The sequence below is a fragment of the Bos javanicus genome, chromosome 4 (assembly GCF_032452875.1).
Source record: "Bos javanicus breed banteng chromosome 4, ARS-OSU_banteng_1.0, whole genome shotgun sequence".
Lineage (NCBI taxonomy): Eukaryota > Metazoa > Chordata > Mammalia > Artiodactyla > Bovidae > Bos > Bos javanicus.
Genome location: NC_083871.1, coordinates 99,082,125 through 99,100,196, shown reverse-complemented (window position 1 = coordinate 99,100,196; position 18,072 = coordinate 99,082,125). Strand labels below are relative to the sequence as shown.

Below are 18,072 nucleotides of genomic sequence, written 5' to 3'. Positions count from 1 at the left end.
GTTTCTCATGAAGTACTCTGCATAGAAGTTAAATAAGCAGGGTGACAATATACAGCCTTGACGAACTCCTTTCCCTATTTGGAACCAGTCTGTTGTTCCATGTCCAATTCTAACTGTTGCTTCCTGACCTGCATACAGGTTTCTCAAGAAGCAGGTCAGGTGGTCTGGTGTTCCCATCTCTTTCAGAATTTTCCAGTTTATTGTGATCCACACAGTCAAAGGCTTTGGTACATATAAATCAAATATCACAATGCAGTATGATAATCTTGCTATAGAGGAAGAATTGTGTGTTGTCAGAGCACAGAGAAGGCAATTAGCCAAACACGAGTCTGTTAAGCTTTCCTGAGGAAGTGACATCTAAGCTGAGACTTAAGGTCTCAGCTTAGATGGAGTAAGAGGGTGCGCAATAGCATGGAGAATCTTTTTTAATTTCCCAGAGAAAGTCATTTGTGCCTCAAGTGTATTCTCCATGCTAGGGCCTTGGTTCTTTCTCCTGGGCCTCACCTGGGGTCACTCTTCCGTCTGGTCAGATTCCTTGTCCTCAGTTCCTCTTGCTTTGTACAGTATCAGAAGAGCTTATAGAGGAGAGAGGAGAAGAAGACATATGTCTAGAATTTAGATCTGGACTTACTGCCTTTCCTTTCAAAGAAAGGCCCTCTTTAGAGTGGTCAGTTCAGATTTTCTCCAGTGACTGAACATGGTTAAAGTCTCTACCACATACTCCTGGCATCCAGTCTCCTGTCTTTTTCCTCCTAAAGTTTTCCATTCCAAACAAACAAAAATGTTGGCATGTGGACTACTGCCATCAGTCGATGGCTTGGTTTCGATCTTGGAGAGTGTCATAGACACCAGCCTCACACTGCATCCAGGGGCTTCCTGGAGCGTGGCTGCCATCCGTCCTGCTTCCGTGGTGACCCACAGAAGCTCTGGCACAGTGGTGGATCATCCAGTTACATTTTCCAGAGAGGAGTGATAATTGTAAGATTTACTGAGCAGAGAAATATGACCCATTAAATTCAACCTAAAAATAATTTTTGCTCTGAAAAAGAAAATCTAATTACCTTGGTCTTCACTATGAAAAATTGGGTTCATCTGGGTACAGAGACATGGAACCTTCCTTTGAAGTAGATTGTACATTCCAAAATATCTCTGGCAGAGCCTGGGGTCTGCTTCTGATTAGATAATTGACATAAACCTTCCTCCAATAAACACTGAACCCTTCAAAAACAGAGGAACCCAAGAATAAAATACATCTATGTTTTGAGCAGAAAGCCTTCTGTGATAATTGGTTATCAGAAAGCAGTTTACTTTTCCTTTTATCAACCAGCGTTAAGACTTAAGATGCAAAAAGTATGCTGCATGAAATTCTAGCTGAAACTTCAAACCAGTCTTGGATCTATTCTAGATGGTATCAGGTTTATTACTGACCTTAAGGTAGTCCTTCTGTATTTATAGTGTTCCATCCTTATCCCACAAAACTAAATTCATTGCTAATAACTTCTAGTTAAAAAATAAGTAAGTACTAGGAATACAAAGGAGTACATCAAGGTGGTATATTGTCACCCTGCTTATTTAACTTATATGCAGAGTACATCATGAGAAACGCTGGGCTGGAAGAAGCACAAGCTGGAATCAAGGTTGCTGGGAGAAATATCAATAACCTCAGATATGCAGATGGCACCACCCTTATGGCAGAAAGTGAAGAGGAACTAAAAAGCCTCTTGATGAAAGTCAAAGAGAAGAGTGAAAAAGTTGGCTTAAAGCTCAACATTCAGAAAACGAAGATCATGACATCCTGTCCCATCACTTCATAGGAAACAGATGGGGAAAGAGATGGGGAAACAGTGGAAACAGTGTCAGACTTTATATTTTGGGGCTCCAAAATCACTGCAGATGGTGATTGCAGCCATGATATTAAAAGACACTTACTCCTTGGAAGGAAAGTTATGACCAACCTAGATAGCATATTCAAAAGCAGAGACATTACTTTGCCAACAAAGGTCCGTCTAGTCAAGGCTATAGTTTTTCCAGTGGTCATGTATGGATGTGAAAGTTGGACTGTTAAGAAAGCTGAGCGCCGAAGAATTGATGCTTTTGGACTGTGGTATTGGAGAAGACTCTTGAGAATCCCTTGGACTGCAAGGAGATCCAACCAGTCCATTCTAAAGGAGATCAGTCCTGTGTGTTCTTTGGAAGGGATGATGCTAAAGCTGAAACTCCAGTACTTTGGCCACCTCATGTGAAGAGCTGACTCATTGGAAAAGACTCTGATGCTGGGAGGGATTGGGGGCAGGAGGAGAAGGGGACGACAGAGGATGAGATGGCTGGATGGCATCACCGACTCAATGGACATGAGTTTGGGTGAACTCCAGGAGTTGGTGATGGACAGGGAGGCCTGGGGTGCTGTGATTCATGGGGTCACAAAGAGTCAGACACGACTGAGCAACTGAACTGAGGAATACAACATAGCTAACACTGCTGTATGATATATATTGATAGGAAGTTAAGAGAGGAAATCCTGTAAGTTCTCACCACAAAGAGAAATTGTTTTCCCTTTATTCTTTTCTTCTTTCTATGTTATCTATAAGAAAAGATGAATGTTAGCTCAACTTATTGTGGTAATCATTTCACAATCTACATATGAAAATCAAACCTTCATGCTGTATGCCTTAAACATACAGAGAGGTAAGTCACTTACACCTCAATAATATCTTGTTGCTAATAAAAACTGTGACAAGTAAAGAGCTGTTCTCACCTCAGAATATTTGGGTGTTTGCATTCAAAACAGCTTAAGTGTGTGCGTGCATGCTAAGTCACTTCAGTCGTGCATGACTCTTGGCGAACCTATGGACTGTAGTCTGCCAGGCTCCTCTGTGCATGGGATTTTCCAGGCAAGAGTACTGGAGTGGGTTGCCATTCCCTTCTGCAGGGGATCTTCCCAACCCAGAGATCAAACCTGTGTCTCTTATGCCTCCTGCACTGGCCGGTGGGTTCTTTATCTCTAGGGCCACCTGGGAAGCCCAGTTTAAGTACACCATGAAAAAACCAGCAACACAAAACAACTTGTGTGTGTGTGACTTGCCTCCTCCTACAAGAGTTGTGCTAAGTCACTAATATACATATATTGTGTATATATGGATCAAACTTGAAAACACTTAACTAAGAAAAAGGGGAAAAGGGAAAACTCCATGGTTTCATTAAGAAAAGGTTATAGCTCAGTGAGTTGAAGGTTACTCTGAGGAAAACTATTGTTTGAAAATTCCTATCTTGCTGCCACACACCTGTGACTTTTCAGGCAAATCCTATATGGGGAAATAAAAAACAATATCCTCTGTCTTGAAAGGCTTCTTATATAATGGAGCAAGTAAGAGAATTCCTGCCTCATTCAGCTTTCTAAGTGCTTTGTGCAAACTGATTTCTACCTTCCCATATGGTTTTTCCATTTAGCTTTTGTATACTGAATGATAGGAAACAATAACTTTGTTCTGTCCTCAACATGCTGTACTTTGTGAAGATAATCTTTTAGAAGAAATATAATTTTTTTAAAAAGTTCAGTTCCAAGTGAGTTTGTCTCTGAAAAGTGTGGAGAAGTGCTCAATAAGCAACACTCAGGTTCTTCCCTGTAAGAAGGTCAGGTTTTAGAAGACGAATGTGGTTGTTATGAATTATTTCTTGTTTTAAAAAGTCCTTCCTACATGAATGAGATCTGTGGGTTGTACCAAAGTTGAATCTTGGGTTTTGATAGTGTCCTGTAGTTATATAAGATATTGCCACTGGGGAAAACTGAGTGAAGGGTTCTTAAGGACCTCTGTGTACTATTTTTGTAACTTCCTGCAAATCTATAATTATTTCAAAATAGAAAGTTAAAAAATGAAAATAAATGTCAGTGGTCAAAAAGCACAAAGAAAATAGCCCTTTCTGAAGGAAAGTGTCTGTTGAGACTATAACTGTTTGTTAAATGGAACTCTTCCTTGGACATAGTCCTGTAGACAGCAAGCTTGTCTACCTTACACTCCTCCTAAGGTACACTCTTGACAGTTTTGACCATACATAAGACTAGTGATAAAAAATGAAAATAAAAATAAAACCCAAACAATCACCATTTCCTAGAAAATGTAAACAGCAGTTCACTGCTCTGGTTATAACATTAACATTCTCTACAATAAATAATCCAACTCAATGAATTAACACCTCTAATAGCCACTGTTTCAAAAACAACAGATAAAATGATTATTTTTAAAGCCAGGAAGAAAACAGATTTCATCAGGGATTTCATCATTAATTTCACTGTTCTACCATCTGATTCAGTAAAACCTCACCTACTAAAGCCATGGGATTGTCAGTGAAATGCGACCTGCTCTGCCACCAATGAAAGTGTCTTTACTTGTATTTGGCAGAAAACGTTGATCATATGATCAGTGCCCAAAGTGTCCTTACTCTCTAAACTTTACCTATTAATTTGGAGATTCCAAAAGTCTTCTAAAATGCCAGTTCAGTCAAAGCAGTAACATAAACATAAATCTTCCAAACTCATTGAACCCACTCCAGTATGGCCTGGTGGGCTACTGTCCATGGGGTCGCAAAGAGTTGGACACAACCAAGCAACTAAGCACAGCATATACAAAACAGCCCACAGCCGGCTTAGAATGGCTGAATAGAGACTGTTTAGGAATGGTTTTGTTGCTGTGACTGTACACCTGATCTAAGAAAGATATCCTAAACTTATTTATTTTGAAATTTATTTATTTATTAATTTGGCTGCCTTGGGTCTTGGTTGCAGCATGCGGGATCTTTGGTTGCCATGCTCGAGCTCAGAAGTTGTGGCTTGTGGGCTTAGTTGCTTCCAGGCTATGTGGGATCTTAGTTCCCCAACCAGGGATCAAACCTATGTCCTCTGCATTGCAAGATGGATTCCTAACCACTGGACCATCAGGGAAGTCCCCTAAACTCTTTTAAATAATTTGGAGTAGCCTTTAAAATGCAAGCTAAATATAATTAGTCAAGTTCCACTTTCTCTAGCATATGAAAATTACTAACTGGAAGATGCAAGAACTCCAGTAATTTCCTTCAATAAAATGTTGTTAATTGATAAGCTGTGAGATTCTTAGTCTGAAGGTGATGGTAGGATCCTTCTGTTCCTCAACCTCATCTAATTTTTCTGGGAACACAGTTGCTGATTTGATATACACATATAACCAGATGCTGTTACACTTGATTTGATATAACATTTTGCTTTATTTTAAAACTCTATAGTCTATATTTGTGCATATAAGCTCTTGCACTTTTCCAGAAAAATAAAATATTAGGACTGAAGGAAGATTGCAACCGGAAGGAAAGTACCTAACTGAACTAAATTACCAAACCCTTAGCTAGGCTTGGAGAAAAACAGAAAGCAATGGGCAAAACTAGTGTTCTAGATCTGGTCAAGAGAAGACTAGATGGATTCACAACTCAATGACCCTGGTTAACATAACTGCAATTAATAGGAAGATTCTTAAGAAACTGATATTTCACGAAAGGAATATATACCACTTGACTTTTTAATAGACTTTTTTTAGAGGAAAGATTTTTTAAATGCTTTATTTGATAAAAAACAACCTTTTGAGAATGTCATATATTAATAGTGTAAAGTATTCGGGCTTCCCAAGTAGCTCAGATGGTAAAGAATCTGCCTGCAATGCAGGAGACCCAAGTTCGATCCTTGGGTTGGGAAGATCCCCTGGAGAAGAGAATGGCTGCCTACTCTAGTATCCTTGCCTGGAGAGTTCCATGGACAGAGGAGCCTGGTGGGCTGCAGTCCATAGGGTTTCAAAGAGTTGGACATGACTGAAGAGGTGGAACACGCACGCACACACAAGTAACTAACACACATTTGATCTCTACTTTCATTCTTTCCATGCATTTGGTTCAAACATCAGATTTCTCAGTCCAACTGCTTCAGTAAAGTTGTTCAGCTTAGTCAAAACCCTAGACCCTGTCAGCTTCTAGAAGTCAAAATAAAACTCTGGGACTGCGTTAAAGCCAGGAAGAAAACAGATTTCATTAGGGATTTCATCATTAATTTCATTATTATGCTGTCTGATTCAGTAAAACCTCACCTACTGAAGCCATGGGATTGTCAATGAAATGTGACCTGCACTGGAACCAATGAAATTGTCTTTACTTGTAGTTGGCAGAAAACATTGTTCATATGATCAATGCCCAAAGTGTCCTTACTCTCTAAACTTTACCTATTAATTTGGAGATTCCAATTAGTAATTTTAATATGCTAGAGAAAGTGGAACTTGATTAATTATATTTAGTTTGCATTTTAAAGGCTACTCCAAAATATTTAAGAGTTTAGGGGACTTCCCTGATGGTCCAGTGGTTAGGAATCCATCTTGCATAGCTCTAAACATTCCCTCGACCTTAAAAAATCATAAGAAACCATTAGTTTGGTCACTCCTCCAGACCAATGACTAGGGTACAACATTGATGACCCAGCATGAGCTGGTACAAATCAGAGCAGCTGACTGGAGGAACACTGCTGGTGATTGTGAAGAACTAGGAGAAGCTGAGAGAAACACAGAGTGGGATGCAGGGCTCAGCTCTGTGAAGAAGGGAGAGAAGGAAGGTGGGTAGTAGGAATAATTTTTGATTAGAGAGCAGGTCTGAGAAAGTCAAGCAAGGACTTCCCTGGCAGTCCAGTAGTTAAGATTTCACCTTCCAATGCAGAGGATGTGGATTCAATCCCTGGTCAGAGAGCTAAGATCCCACGTGCTTGTGGCCAAAAAACCAAAACATAAAGCAGAAACAATATTGTAACAAATTCAATAAAGACTTTAAAAATGGTCCTTCCCCCAACCCTCAATCTTAAAAAAGAAGTCAGTCAAGACCTAGGGTAGTCCTCAAAACCAAGTTGCCCACCAGAGGAGTCCCACATCTCCCAGGAACAAGCCTCCTTTAATATTCCTGGCAAGATTCCATGGGATCTGTGGTTTCAGCAAGAGCACAGACTTTAAAGTGCAGCTGCTGAGGCATCGAGCAATTATACCCCCAACAGCTGAAGAGCTGAGAGGCCATTTCATAGCTGCTGCTGTGGACTCAACTTTACCTTTCATTACTCCTGTACATTCACCTTTCACTGCCATCAGGTCAGTGAATTCTCCAGAAAGTCTTACAATAATGTCTGTATTATTGTGCTTTAATATAAATATCTCCATATGACATATTTTTGTCTCTGTCTTACTCCTGCTTGATCTTTAAGGCCCAGATGAAACCCCATCTCCTCCGAGTGGTCTTACTAGATCATGATGACTTCCATTTAAACTCTTTCTCCTGTTCTGGCTGGATCTGACCCCTGCCTTCTATCATTTAACTACATACTATTTTACCCTGTTCTCTATGGTTATATGTCTGATCATGTAGCTTTCATCCATCCAGTTTCTAACAATCTCTAAGTCCCTGACTTTGCCCTTATCTGTAATCATCTTAGGGTTCACCACAGTGTGACAAGAAATATGGTTAATTGAAAGTAAATATCATTCTCAGAAAAACAATTCTAAATGCAGAATTTAAATTTTATAAGTAAATTTCAGGTTAGTATCAGCCACATCAAAGTCCCAAACCCACCCATCTTATTCCCTAAAGAGGTCTCAAGTCTAAGCCTCCTGAAACTAATTAGAATTACTATTTCCTTACAAAACAAGATGGCACCATTGACTAAGTATACTAAAGGACGAAGAGCAATCATAAGCAATGTTTGCTCTGGCTTGAGGGGATGCAGCTGGATATTGCTTTTTAAAAAACATTTTATTTGGCTATATTGAATTTTAGCTGAAATTCATTTTATATTTGTTTTATATTAATTCTATTTATATTCAATATAAATTCAATTTATATTGAAATGCATTGTGTCATGTGGGATCTTTTGTTGCAGCACATGGACTTACTAGTTGTGGCGTGCTGGCTTAGCTGCCCTGTGGCACGTAGGATCTTAGTTCCTCATCCAGGGATCGAACCTGCATCCCTGCATTGCAAGGTGGACTCTTAACCACTGGACCACCAGGCAAGTTCCCGATACTGCTCTCGAGGGCCACAAAAGTGAGGCCAGGTAGCTTACCAGATCATCCTAAACACACCAGTGAAAGGGGCAAAACTTGTGCTCAAAGCCCTCTCTCAGAATCTGGCAAGCAGTGAGGTAGGTCAGGATCAGGAGAATTGGGGCTTGGTCACCAGATTCATGTTCTGGCTGTGTGCTAAGCCACTTCAGTCATGTCCAGCTATTTGTGACTCCACGGACTGTAGTCCACCAGGCTCCTCTGTCCATGGGATTCTCCAGGCAAGAGTACTGGAGTGGGTTGCCATTTCCTTCTCCAGGGACCTTTCCGACCCAGGGATCGAACCCATGTCTCTCGTGTCTCCTGCACTGGCAGGCGGGTTCTTTACCACTAGCGCCACCTGGGAAGCCCTTCATTTACTGGAGTTATACCTGTTTACAGAGGATGACGCAGTCCAGTCAGAAAGACAGAGTGTGAAGGGCTTGGCTAAGATTGCCAGTAGGAGTCAACAAGTCTAGTGAGTTCAAAAGATTCAGGAGGGAGAAGTCTGTTGAGGAAAGATCTTGGGTGGGAGCAGAAGCTGCTTCTCACTTTGCTGATTTGTTTTTTTCCAACAGTAGATCTTTAAAGATTTACCATTCACTCAAATCCTTATTTGTTCATTCACTTGTTCATATTCCTGAGTGTATTACAGGAGAATGCTAGGACTAGGGACACAGACACAGGCATGAACTTCTAGTGTTTCAGAGGACTGTGAAGTAAAACAGTATCAAATCTTGGTGAGCTAAGGGCTAGAAAGAAGGGACAGATATTATGCAGGAGTAAAGGTGGCCTGTAGAGTTTTAGCAATCCTAGTAAACAACCCCTTCACAAGCCTCTACTGATCACTAAGTTGGCTTGGAAAAGAAGCCCCAGAGTTCTGCATGTTCCTGGAAAGAAATCCCTCTCTTCTCAGCAACAGTCCCAGACTTACTATCGCAGTCTGCATATGAGACCATCAGGACTGACTATAACATGCCCTACATTCTGCACGGCTCCCAAGACCGTCAGATCCTCCCACATGACCCACAGTCCAAGTCCAGCTGGCTCTATGCATCTCCTGTTCTGATCCCATAACATCCCCCTACCTGCTTTCTCTAGAACTCAGAATCCATCATCAACCAAGATCCCATATCACAAACTCTTCAGTTATTCCCTTCAATTTCATGCTTCATATATCCCTTTACAATTTACAGTCCTTCTGTCATCCACACCCGTGTATCACAGAGCTTGAGGGTGGAGGAGGTATCCTTTCTCCTCTTTGGCATTTTTCATCCCTCATTTCTCCCTAAAAATACTACCCATTACTCCTTCTTGTTACAGTAATTTACTGATTTCTGCATTACTCCCCTTCATTTCTAGAAGATTTTAGCTCCTGGTTGTAACTCTTTTCAACATGATACCTGCCAAAATTCTCAGTGATTCCAAATTTCATGTACGTGATCCTTCTAATACCTGGCCTCCTAGTTCCTTGAGCTCCTCTCCTCCAGTGATCTTGTTCTCCAACATATCTCAGCCACCCACCTCCTTTCCCAGATGATACCCCCATGATTCATTGCTCTAAACAATTCTTTCCATGTAGCAGGCAGGCAGCTGCACCCAGCTGGAGGAAACTCACAGCTAAGCTGACTGGTTTTACTTAAAATTCATTACTACTAAGGTTGAGTGGATCCTTAGTGCTACCTGAAAGTTCTATGTTTCCTGAGTCTAAACATCCTCTCTTCTCTTAAAACTTCCAAAATCTCCTCTTCCCTTACCAGCTTAGCTGATAAAATTGCTTTCTGTTTCACTGAGAAAATGGAGGAAATCAGATGGAAACTTCACAGGTTCCCACCACCATATTTCCCAATCTGCCTATAGCTGAATCCTTCCCAAGGGCATTGTTTTAGCAACTGCTACTTCTCTTCTGCATCATCAATATTTCTTTCTCCACCAAATTATTTCAACCATCAAACATGCCTAAATATATCTCATCTTCAATTAAGAAAAGAGAACTTTTATTAAACTCATGTGACACTTCAAAAACTATTATAATCCTCCGCTCCATTGTCAATAAAAATTCTGAGGCTTCCAGGTGGGTCAGTGGTAAAGAATCCACCTGCTAATGCAGGAGACACAGATTCCATCCCTGATCCAGAAAGACCCCACATGCCATGGAGCAACTAAGCCCGTGCACTACAACTATTGAGCCTGTGCTCTAGAGTCCAGAAGCCACAACTAAGGATGCCTGTGAGCCCTAGAGGCCAAGCTTCGCAACAATAAAAGCCACCACAGTGAGAAGCCTGAGCATTGCAATTAAAGAGTAGCCCCAGCTCCCCTCAACTAGGGAAAAGCCCGAGTGTAGCAACGAGACACAGAACAGCCAAAAATAAACACATGAAAAAACACAAAAATAAAATTATTTTTTAAAAATCTGGAAGGAGTTGCCTTTACTCACAGTTCCTGTTTTCCTCCCATTTTCTCTTGAAATCCATACCAATCAGGCTTTTTATCCACTTTTCTTTCAGAGTCATCAGTACTTCTACGTTGCTAAATCCAATGATCGTTGTTTCACTTGGCCTATTAGCATTTGACATGGTCACTTCCTCTCTTTGGAAGTCTTTTCTTCCCTTGGTTTCTAGCACATCACACCCTCGTGGTTCTCTTTCTACTTCCATTAGCCATTCTTGGTCTCCTGGGATGGTTCCTGGCCTTCATTCTGATCTTTAAAAGTTGGAGGACCCTGGAAATTGTCCTAAGATTGTGTTTCTCTATCTAACTCACTTCCCTGATCACATCTTGTCACTTGGCATTAAATATCATGAAAATGCTGATGACTCTCAAAAACATTATCTTCACCCAGGACCTCTCCCCTGAACCCCAGATTTGTATATCCAACACCCTATTTAATAATTCCAATCAGATGAATAGTCGTTATGTTAAATTCAAAATGTTCAAAACCAAACTATGGATTTCCAACCCCCAACGTCTTCATTTTTCCTGAACTTGGTAAATGAAAATTCCTTTCTTCCAATTTTTTAAACCAAAATCCTTGAGCTCATTTTTGACTGCTTTTTTCCAATGATTTTCTGGTAAACATGTAAGAAGTTTTGTAACAGGGTGGGCAGTAGGAGAAGGTCCAACTTTTCCTGTATAAATACTCCCACGTTATGCATTTCTAGTGGCAAAGATCACATAACTGAACACTAAGTTGCAAAGAGATGCATACTCGCTCTCTATCATGTAATATTCCTACCATACAGATAACCAAAGATGTAAATAACTTCAAGAGCTTAGGTAATTGTAAAATGTAGTAAAATAACTAGGAAATGATGAGGCTTTTTTTTTTTTTAGTATTCATTACCTTTGTTTTAATACAACTTTTAATTAGAAGTTTATATAATTAATTTGTAATACAGTTTGTGTTTAACAACTGGCTTACAAAATTCCTAAAAATTTAGCTATTGGTTCTCATGAGCTCTAATGAGCTGGCTCCAGAATACCACTTACTGTCTGTGTCTCTTTCACTTTTCAATTCATTAGCAAATCATGATGGCTCTATGTTCAAAATAAATATCTAGAAGCTGATCACTTTTCATTGTCTCCATCACTGCCACTCTAACTCAAGCCATCATTCTCTTTGAGCTCCATCAGCTTCCCCACCTCCTCCACTCTCCCCACGCCAGTCTGTTCTCAACACAGGAGTCAGGTGTAAATGCTAAGTCAATTCACATTACTCTTTTGCTTAAAACTTTCTAATTGCTTCCTGATTTACACAGAATAGAATCCCAAGTTCAACAAATGGTCCACAAGGCATTACCTGAAAGAATGGGGATAAACTGGAAGAAAGAAGAGAAATGAAAGAGAAGCAGAAGAAGAGAAGGAAGAAGGAAAGAATGAAAAAAGAAAAAGAGAGAAAGAAAATAAATGATAATGGTATGGACAGGTGGTGCTGTGAGAGCAGAGAGGTATAGAGACTGAAGAGCTTAGATAGGGGAGAGGGAAATTTTCCTGGAGGATAGAGCCCTTCAGTGGCCCCTGGGATACACAGTCAATTGAACCCCAATTTTGTATTCTGCTTGTTCAGTCCTTCTGTGTAGTTCCAGGTTTGGGAGAAGCAGAACTGGAGACTGCATTCTTCTTTCTTTATAGAAAATACCATACCAGCCTAGATGGCTAAAGGGATAATCATAAGAAGCAGGAGAGTAATGGTGGCATGCTACGTATCAGGAGCACAGTCCTGTGACATTCTTAGTAACAGTCTGGTCTCGGAAAAAAAAATGGCTAATTGCGAATATTTGATAAGTGCTTAAAAGTTTTCCCCAAAGCTCCAAACCCTAAGGGAAGATAGAGTGTTCCCAGGCCAGACTAAAACCTTTTAACCTTAAGTCCCTCAAACATAAATATGTTGCCAAGATGCCGAGTGGATATTTAAATCATCCACTTCCTGTTTCAGTGCTATCTCTCTGTTTTGGAGAGGGACCAAAAATGTTTCATTCCTTTTGGCACTGTTTTCTTCATTTAAAAAGGATTTATACTTCAGGGGTTTTGACTCCAGAAGGAAAAAAAAAGGGAAAAGAGCACATACTTTGGATGTCAGATTCTGAATGTTTTGACCCTTTCAAACAAGAACCCACTACTCTGTAGCCAGTGGGGTGAGAGAACCAGATCGGGGATAGAACATGTCCACATGGGCTTCTAAAGTGACAAGCAAAGAGGGAAATTGGCCCACCTACAATAACTTGTTTAGGAAACATTAAAAATAGCCCATCCAAGAAGTAGATCTTTTGTAAATAGTTTTGTTTAAATGTAACTTAAGATAATCTAGCTAAGCATTTCCACCACGCCTAAGCTATCAGTCAATTAAACGTCAAATGTGATGGAAACACAGCTATGGGTAGTTTTATGAAATTTTCATTAAAATGAATAGGAGTAAATAGAAGGTTCTGAATGGTGAATCTTAGACAGCCTTCTCTGAAGGTTCTCAACCAGGATGAGGGTTGGTGGGGGAACGGGTGAGGATAATTTCAGAATGTCCTGAGTAGCGCAATTCACACTATCAGCCTGGATAGTTTGAAAAAACTCTCCAGCCAATTCTGATTGTACTTGGCAACCCTTCTCCCCAGTTATGAGTCCCCAGGGAGGCAGAATAATACCAGAAGTATCAATCGTGTCAGTGAACATTCCTGTCTTCAATTAACTGAATTCAATTCAGCATTTGTTGATCCTCTACTTTGGACTTGAAGTTGTAATTTACAGTTGAATTGAGGGCAGGATATACAAAGATCAATGAAAATTGTTCCTGCCTAATGGTGGAATGGAGAGAAAAGAATGGTAAACTCTTTTGGTCAGATGTAATACACAGAGGTTTAAACTGTGGGAAACTTCTCCATCCAGTCTGACTGGGACAAGAAGAGGGTGGTGGTACATGAGCCGAACTATGGATTACTGACTTTCAATTGCAGAGAGCGAATGCAAAAGGACCCGCGGACCAAGAAACATTCTTCTTAGCTGATGGCTTGTGTTGATAGACATGTTTCTGGAAAATTATGTATGTAGCCTGGGTGGTTAGTCATTCCTCCTTGGTCCAGGAGAGGCCAAGAGTCTTGCCCACACACACCTAGCAGCCGCACTGTCAGCTGGAAGGGAATGGGAGCTATACTCAGACTGAGAATACAAAGGTTGAGAACAGATGACAACCTGAGCAAACCTCACAGATAAACTCTGGGTTTCATTAAACTGCTACCCAATTAAAAAACTGGCATACACTTGGGTATGGGTAAAGAGACGAACTTCCGCCACCACAAAGAGGAGCATGAATGAAGAAGTCAATGGTTTGGTCCTCTCAATGGCCAGATCATCAGTTGTAGACTGTAACTCTCACTCCATGGAGCCATTGCAGAGGGCACTTTTGACTTATGGTGCTATACAAGAATATATTGATGACTGGAAAAACAACACACAAAAATCCTACCAACAGTGTGTTCATAGTGCATATTCTTATAAATAAATCATGGTAATTATAACCAATCAGAGAAAGGGAGACTAGACCCTCATCAGGCATAATCTGGCAATTCAGAGGTGTGTCAGAAACTGGAAAAATCTAGAAAACACTGCTTAAGACAGCAGAGGATAATTCACTGGATGATTTGCCATCTCCAACCATTTGATTCTCTTCACACAGGCAGGATCTCTCTATTCCTTTAAAATGGAGGATTAGGCCAGTTGGGTTAATTAGACAATTGGCAACTAGTCACAATATGTTCACTGTAGTAAGCATTTCTGATTTTTAAGTTTATGCTATTTCTGAGACTAATATTAATCAATTTAAGTACTTTTATTAAAATTCAATATCTGCTAAGTGTTTTGGTGACCTTACTATATCTGTAAGCTATCCAAGAATCCTTTAAAAGTGTATAGTCTTTGGTTTTCTAAACTTTGTCAAATTATGGGGGAAAAAAATCTTTAAACTTGAGGGTGTTCTTGTGGAATTTGGCTCTCATGTCCCATTTCTGTCTGTATAGCTTAATTTTTTTTCTAGCAATGAAAATATGTTCTCATCACCTCTATGATACAAAGCAAGATGTTGGCTCACAGCCTCTTGAAATTGTGAGTAAGCTCCAAGGCATTAATATTTTTGTGGCTCCAAAGCTGATTTGAGGGAATTTTAATCTTATTGTCTTTGTTTTCCAATGTGACTACTATCCTAAACCTTTCTTTTCATGTTGGAAAACAAACAATGACAGACATGACTAAAACTGACAGTCAAAATATAGACAACTGTACCGCGTCGAATGTACATTTTGTTCCAGATGAAGTGTTGTTCTCATAGAAAAGACATGAGCTGAAAGTAACATATATCATCTTCATAAAAAAAAAATTAAGGTTACAAGAGGAGGGAACTAATATGTATTGAACTTCTACAGGCTCTGTGCTAAGTTATTTATATTATTTCATTTAGTTCTTACAACTTCCAGCCATGCCTTTTTTTTTTTTTTTTTTTACAGATGAGGAAATTAAAATTTGAAGGGGTTTTCAAAATTTTACTTATAGGTCTTATATACTGTACAGACCCTGTGACTTTTGTCCTACACCAGGTTCTCACTTGTCTGTCAGTTCTAATCTATCAGCTTCAGCTGCCTAGAATACTGCATTGAAAAGAATTCTGAAGCCATGAGAAAGAATGCTACATTTAATTAGCAATGTCAGTCAAAGGCTAGCAGCATGATTGGTAGCAAGAATATTATTTGCACCCCCATTATTATACATAAGGGCCTTCCCATGTGGTGCTAGTGGTAAAGAACCTGCCGGCCAATGCAGCAGACATAAGAAACACGGGTTCAAACCCTGGGTGCCGAAGATCCACTGGAGGTGGGCGTGGCGATCCGCTCTAGTATTCTTGCATGGAGAATTCCATGGTCAGAGGAGCCTAGTGCAGTACAGTCCAGAGGGTCTCAAAGAGCTGTACATGACTGAAGTGACTTAGTATGGACTCATTATATATAAATCATATTGGTAATTTTAGCTTGAAAGTGGAAAGCTTGGAGGAATATATTATCCTCATGGATTTTAGCCTCATGGATTTACTATCATTTCCTTTGTAAACATAGATTTTTTTATAAGTTAGTCTTTCCCCTAGTTGTACTATTTTCTTACCACCCTAGACTCTTTACCTACTTTTCTTTTCATCCCTCTGGAATGCGTTCCTCATTACTGGTTTTCAAAGAGTTAGTTCAGAGTTATGACCAATGTTACACTGTTGAAATTTTATTTTTAAATACTTCAGTGTATTTAATGTAATTTATACATGTGTGTGAGAGCTGGAGAATAAAAAAGGCTGAGTGCCAAAGAACCGATGCCTTCAAACTGCAGTGCTGGAGAAGACTCTTGAGAGTCCCTTGGACAGCAAGGAGATCAAACCCGTCAATCCTAAAGGAAATCAACCCTCAATATTCATTGGAAGAACTGGAGCTGAAGCTGAAGCTCCAGTACTTTGGCCACCTGATGCGAAGAACTGACTCGTTGGAAAAGACCCTGATGCTGGGAAAGGCTGAAGGCAGGAGGAGAAGGGGACAACAGAAGATGAAATGGTTGGATGGCATCATCGACTCAATGGATATGAGTTTGAGCAAACTCTGGGAGATGGGAAGGACAGAGAAGCCTGGTGTGCTGCAGTCTATGGGGTCTCGAAGAGTCAGACATGACTGAGCAATGAACAACAACAAATGCATGTGTGTGTAAATTAACTCTAACCTGTATGCTAGGAACTTCTGTTAATTAGTATATGAAGGACTCTAGTTAGGAATATACACTCCACAAAGTGTATAAGACTGATGTTTAAAATACCACTGAAAGTGAAAGTGAAAGTCCAACTCTCTGTGACCCCATGGACTATACAGTCCATGGAATTCTCCAGACCAGAATACTGGAGTGGGTAGTCGTTCCCTTCTCCAGGGGCTCTTCCTAACCCAGGGATAGAACCCAGGTCTCCCAAATTGCAGGCAAATTCTTTACCAGCTGAGCCACAAGGGAAGCCCCAAATACCACGATCTAAATACATACCTAAGAAGCCTATAAATTAGCATAAAGGATGCAGAAATAGCTTTTCATTTGGCAAATGAGTGGGGGGGGGGTCAATATATATGATTGATTTGCCTAGAAAGACTTGTTCATGCATCTCATCCTAGTGTGTATAGCGATTAAGAATCTGGCAAGCCCTGCATTGGAGAAGTGCCATAACTCTAGGATCCTATTTGGGCTTCAAATATGCCCATTTAAAAATTTGGACCTGGCTAGAAGGGAAATTGATGCTGTCATCAGAATATTGTAATACTTGCCAGGGAGTAAACCTTTTGTAAAAGGTGTTTTTCAGAGCAACTAAAAGGACAAAGCGAGAGCTTCTCCAAGTCTACAGAACAGATTTTCTAGTTGTTTTTGTGCCTACCGGCTAATGAATGTTTGCATGTGTGCAGAACTTAGTTTCTGAGCCTTGTTTCCATTGTAACATACCTGGTTATCTGGCAGGTTATCTGGGAGGAAGCAGTGACTTCATCTGATAATTAGAGACTACTGACATTGACCATAAAGAGCCAGGCAAATTAGAGTAGGTCTTTTTACAACAACCAGTACTGTGGAAGTCCAGTAGAGACCTCTTCCTCCTTCTCTCCTCTCCCAACCCTCCAGAATTCCAGTTATTCACCTTGATGAAGGAGGGACAGGGGGAGTTTTTGAAGAGCCTCAGCCATGCAACTCTAAGCCACTAGACTATCCTGGGAGTAGAGGTGGGAGCAGAACTTTGAATCAAATAAGAGATGAGATTGAAATTTTAAAATAAACATTTATCTTTCTTGAGTTTGGATGCTGGGTGGAGATGTATTTAAGGGACTCCTGTACTCTATGATAAAAGGAAGTTTGAAACAGAACAGTTAAAGGTACTAATAAGAAAAAAAAACAAACCCATAAAACCATGTTGTCTTTATACACCAAGTGATTTGAGACTTCTTAATAAACCAGTGATTCTATCACAGAAAGAATTTTCTATAGTTGGGTTAATGTCTAAATATGTATGCAATTAGACGTCTCCAGATCTCATATTCTTCATGATTCTCAAGGTGCAAGGTTTATATTTCTCCCATTAGGAGAATCATCTCTGTTTAAGAAGTTGAGCATGGAAAAACATAAATAGGAGTAAGAACTAGCTTTTCCGACCATCATGACTGTTTTTTGAAAAGTGAAAGTGTTAGTTGCTTAGTCATGTTAGTTGCTTTGAAACCCCACGGTCTGTAGCCCGCCAGCTTCCTCTGTCCATGGAATTCCCCAAGCAAGACTACTGGAGTGGGTAGCCATTCCCTTCTCCAGAGCATCTTCCTGACTGGGGCCCATGTTCAGCAAGATCCTAGATGATCTTCTCCATCAAATCAGGGTATTAAAGAAAGAGAAAGAATGGGAATCAGGGAACAGGATTCAAATTTCAACCCACATGCAAAGGAAATTCCTTTCAATCCTAGGAAGGAAA

The 18,072-nt window shown here is 40.1% G+C and overlaps 1 protein-coding gene across 9 annotated transcripts in view; it reads right to left on the bottom strand.

Moving 5' to 3' along the window:
• CALD1 (caldesmon 1) overlaps positions 1 to 18,072 on the bottom strand; it is a 231,529-nt gene that overhangs the window by 164,598 nt on the left and 48,859 nt on the right. Inside the window, exon 2 of one of the 9 annotated variants that reach the window (XM_061414768.1) lies at positions 505 to 575. The exons of the other annotated variants lie outside the window; for them this stretch is intronic. The gene's annotated coding sequence lies outside the window, so the exon portion shown is untranslated. The remainder of the gene's footprint in view (positions 1 to 504; positions 576 to 18,072) is intronic. 9 annotated transcript variants of the gene reach the window in all.